This window comes from Lactuca saligna, chromosome 4 (genome assembly GCF_052625555.1).
Source record: "Lactuca saligna cultivar CGN05327 chromosome 4, ASM5262555v1, whole genome shotgun sequence".
Taxonomy (NCBI): domain Eukaryota; kingdom Viridiplantae; phylum Streptophyta; class Magnoliopsida; order Asterales; family Asteraceae; genus Lactuca; species Lactuca saligna.
In genome coordinates, this window is record NC_136420.1 from 127,295,025 (window position 1) to 127,300,003 (window position 4,979).

The following is a 4,979-nucleotide window of genomic DNA, read 5'->3' on the forward strand; positions in this document are numbered from 1 at the left end:
CGTACACCTTCAAGGGATGATGAACATGATGAATATGATAAGTTTTAATCTTGGGATTCAAGTGTTTACCACTATACTTAGCTTAAAGATGGAGTAGATCACAATTTGGAAGCTTTCCAAGTGTTCTTGGTTGATGATTTTAGAGAGAGAAAGTAGAGAGAGGGAAGAGAAACATCCAAATGAATGAATGAAGGGGTATCCATCCATATAAAGGTTTGAGTGTGAGGTTGAGTGTGTGTGCGGCCGCACACACAAGTGTGTGGCCGCACACACCTTATTTGGTGTGTTTGGTCCGATTTTGTGATACTTAAGCACTTTCCAACCCTTCCTAGAGCTTATATCCAGGTTATACTAAGTCTAGAGCACCCATATGGAACCACAAGATAATGAACTCAAGTTTTAGCGCTGAAGCATAGATCAATTACATGGTTAGAAGTTTCAGGTTGTCACATTATCCCGCCATTAGAGGGAATTTCGTCCCGAAATTCAAAGTTACGGTACAAATCATGGATTTGGAAAGAGATGAGGATACTTCTATCTCATTGAGTCTTCGCGCTCCCAGGTGAACTCTGGTCCCCGCTTGGCATTCCAACGAACCTTCACTATCGGGATGCGACTTTGTTTCGTGCGTTTGATCTCTCGATCCATGATTTCGATTGGTTCTTCCACAAAGTTCAGGTTCTCATCGATCTCGATTTCATCAAGAGGGATCACGAGGGTTTCATCGGACAAACACTTCTTAAGATTAGAGACGTGAAAGACAGGATGAATGTTTCTAATTTCATGAGGTAAACGGAGTTTATAGGCTACTGGACCGATCCTGGCGAGGATCTCGAAGGGTCTAATGTATCTAGGGTTAAGTTTTCCATGCTTTCCAAATCGTACCGTACTTTTCCAAGGCGAGACTTTCAACAGGACACGGTCTCCAACCTGGAATTCCAGAGGTTTCCGTCGGGTATCAGCATAACTTTTCTGTCTATCACGTGAAGCTTTCAGTCGTTCTCGGATTTGGATGATCTTTTCGGTGGTTTGACGGATGATTTCAGGACCAGTGAGAGCACTATCGGGAAATCTACTTTTGGCCAGCTGCGTGTCCCCTACCTCGTCCCAGCACAGAGGGGATCTACACTTACGACCGTAGAGGGCCTCGAATGGAGCAGCCTTGATGTTGGTGTGATAACTATTGTTGTACGAGAACTCGATCAAAGGCAAATGTGTGTCCAACGACTTGCCGAAATCGATGACACAAGCCCTCAACATGTCTTCTAGGGTTTGGATAGTTCTCTCACTCTGTCCATCGGTCTGAGGGTGATAAGCCGTGCTCATGTCAAGCTTAGTCCCAAGAGACTTCTGAAGAGACTGCCAAAATCTGGAGGTAAACCTGCTGTCTCGGTCAGAGATGATGGACGTAGGTACACCGTGCATTCGAACTACCTCTTGGATGTAGATCCGTGCAAGTCTCTCCGTCTTAAACGATTCTTTAATCGAGATGAAGTGAGCGGATTTGGTCAAACGATCGACAATTACCCAAATGGTATCGTACCCACTAGGACATTTGGGTAACTTGGTGATGAAGTCCATGGTAATCATCTCCTATTTCCATTCAGGTATCTCGGGTTGCTGGAGCAGACCCGAGGGTTTCTGGTACTCAATTTTCACCTTAGCGCAACTCAAGCACTTGCCCACGAATGTAGCTATCTCAACTTTCATGTTTGGCCACCAATATTGTTTCTTGAGGTCTAGGTACATCTTGTCCGAACCTGGGTGAACGGAGTATCTGGTCTTGTGTGCTTCTTCCATGACAATCTCCCTGACTCCTCCGGACTTTGGAATCCAAATTCAATTCATGAAACAGTAGACTCCGTCACCTCTGATCTCAAGTTTCTTATCCATTCCCCTTAAGGCTTCACTTGATTTGTTCTCGGGTTTAAGGGCTTCTATCTGGACGTCTCGGACTTGCATGGATAAATGGGAATGGATAGTCATCGTCAGGGTCTTCACCTTTCGGCTTGAACTTTCCTTTCGACTAAGGGTGTCTGCTACCACATTGGCCTTGCCGGAATGGTAGCGGATTTCACACTCATAATCGCTAAGTAGTTCTACCCATCATCGTTGCCTCATGTTTAGGTCTTTCTGATTGAGGATGTGCTGTAGGCTTTTATGGTAAGTGAAGATCGTACACTTGGTTCCGTAGAGATAATGTCTCCAAATCTTCAGTGCAAAGACTACGGCTCCTAACTCCAAGTCGTGCGTGGTATAGTTGACTCATGTGCTTTCAACTGTCTTGAGGCATAAGCAATCACTTTTCCTCTTTGCATAAGCACGCAGCCTAAGCCCTGATTAGACGCATCGCAATAGACAATGAAGTCTTCTGTCCCTTCGGGTAGGGACAGAATAGGTGCACTACACAAGGCTTGCTTTAACGTTTGGAACAATGATTCTTGCTTTTCGCTCCAACAAAAGGGTACACCTTTCTGCGTTAGAGTGGTTAGGGGTTTGGCGATTGTGGAAAAATTCTGGATGAATCTTCGATAATAGCCGGCGAGACCCAAGAATTGACGGATTTCTGTGGGTTTCTTTGGTGCCAACCAATTCTCTATCGCTTTAATCTTGGAAGGATCCACATGAATACCCTCCTCGCTTACTACGTGACTGAGGAAAGTTACCTTCCGGATCCAGAATTCACACGTGGAAAATTTTGCGTACAGCTTCTCGGATCTAAGGGTTTCCAACACTAACCTCAAGTGTTGTTTGTGGTCTTCTTCGCTCCTAGAGTAGACGAGGATGTCGTCAATGAACACGATGACGAACTTGTCTAAGAAGGAATGGCACACCCAGTTCATCAGGTCCAGGAACACAGCCGGTGCATTGGTTAGACCAAAGGGCATCACTACGAACTCATAGTGTCCATATCGAGTCTTGAAAGCTGTTTTGGAAACATCATTCTCCTGAACTCGTAGCTGATGGTACCCTGACCAAAGGTCTATCTTTGAGAAGTAGTTGGCTCCCTGAAGTTGATCGAAGAGGTCATCTATTCTTGGAAGAGGATATCGGTTCTTAACGGTCAACTTGTTTAACTCACGGTAGTCGATACACATCCGGAAGGATCAATCTTTCTTCTTTACAAATAAAACCGGAGCTCCCCAAGGTGAGGAACTCGGTCTGATGAACCCTTTGCTGAGTAACTCATCCAGTTGGCTGGATAACTCTTGCATTTCTGCTGGAGCTAAGCGATACGGAGACTTTGCTACGGGGGTAGCTCCAAGAATTAGGTCAATGCGAAATTCGACCTGACGTTCGGGAGGAATTCCTGGAAGCTCTTCTGGAAAGACATCAGGAAAGTTACGGACTTCGGGGATGCTCGTGAGGTCTTTAATTTCCTTTTTCTCATTGATTACATGGGATAGGAATGCTTGGCATTTCTTTCGCAAGAGTTTCTGGGCTTTGATGCAGGAAATGATGCGAAGATTGGAACTGAGTTTATCGCCATAAATTACGATAGTCTGGCCCGAAGGAAGGTTAAGACGGATGACTTTTTCGTAGCAAAGAATATCAGCATGATTGGGGCTCAACCAATCCATGCCAATGATGACATCAAAGCTCTTAATAGAGACTGGCATAAGGTCGATGGGAAATGAATGATCGTTTAAGGTAAGGGTACAACCTATGAATATGTCATTAGCGTTTTCTTTCTCACCGTTAGCCATCTCGATAGTAAACATTTCAGTTAAAGGGTGAGGATTATGTTTTAGGTTATGTTTGAACGAATGACTAACAAAGCTTCTTTCAGCACCATAATCGAAAAGAATACTAGCATATGAGTTGTCGAGAAGGAACGTACCTGAGACTACAGTGGGATCAGCGACTGCTTCTTCACGTCCTATGACTAGGACTCTCCCGGTATTATCAACCGTTGATTTCTTGAGGCAATTCCTTTTAAAGTGCCCAACCTCTCCACAGTTATAGCAGGCTTGACCAACACCTGTTCCAGAAGATTGATTGGCTGAATGGACTGGAGCTTTGCAGAATCGGACTGTGTGCCCCTTCTTACCACAATTTGTACATGACAGTTCACGGCAGGGGCCCGGTTTGTGGTGGTATTTGCACTTGTCACACAGGGGAAGGTTACCAGCATATTTGCTAATAGATGTTTGAGCGGTAGATCCCACAACAGAAGCAACAACAATGGGGACAGTAGCAGCTTGGACTGCTACAGTCTGTTGTTTCTTTGAGGATCCTTAAGAAGATTAGCCCTTCTTCTTCTTCCAAAACTTCCTTTTCTCACCACTATTCTTGGTCTACTCAGGAGTGGTGGTGGCTTCTTCGACATCATCACTATGATCAATTAGGGTTTGGGCTAAGATCTTGGCACTATCATAGGTATCCGGACGTGCAGCTAAAACGTTTCCCTTAGTTAGCTGGGTCAGCCCCCAGATGAACTTCTCTATCTTCTTACTCTTCGGGGTAACCAATCCTGGACAGAGTAGTGCCAGGTCATCAAATCTTGAAGTGTATGCGACAATATCGGAGCCCTTCATCGTCAGGTTCCAGAGCTCGTGCTCTAACTTCTGCATTTCGCCCCTAGGGTAGTACTCAGCTAACAGGAGTTCTTTCTTGGCCTCCCAACCCATGGCATTGGCTACAGGTAGGGTCAAGGATTTGACTCGGCCATTCCACCCAGTCAGAGCTTTATCAATGAAGGTACAGGCTGCGAATTTTACTTTATCAGATTCCGAACAAGCACAGATTTCGAAGATGGATTCGATTTTCTCGAACCATCGGGAAAAGGAAATGACACCTCCAGTGCCATTGAAAGATGTAGGTTTTGCGTTCATGAAATCTTTATAGGAACCCTCCTTTCGGCGTCCCTGACTATTTTCTTGGTTTTGGGGTTGGGGACCACCTTCTGAACCACCGGGGTTAATTTGAGACATGGCGGCTGCTACTGCGGCAGTAACAGCTGCCTGGAACGTCACAGG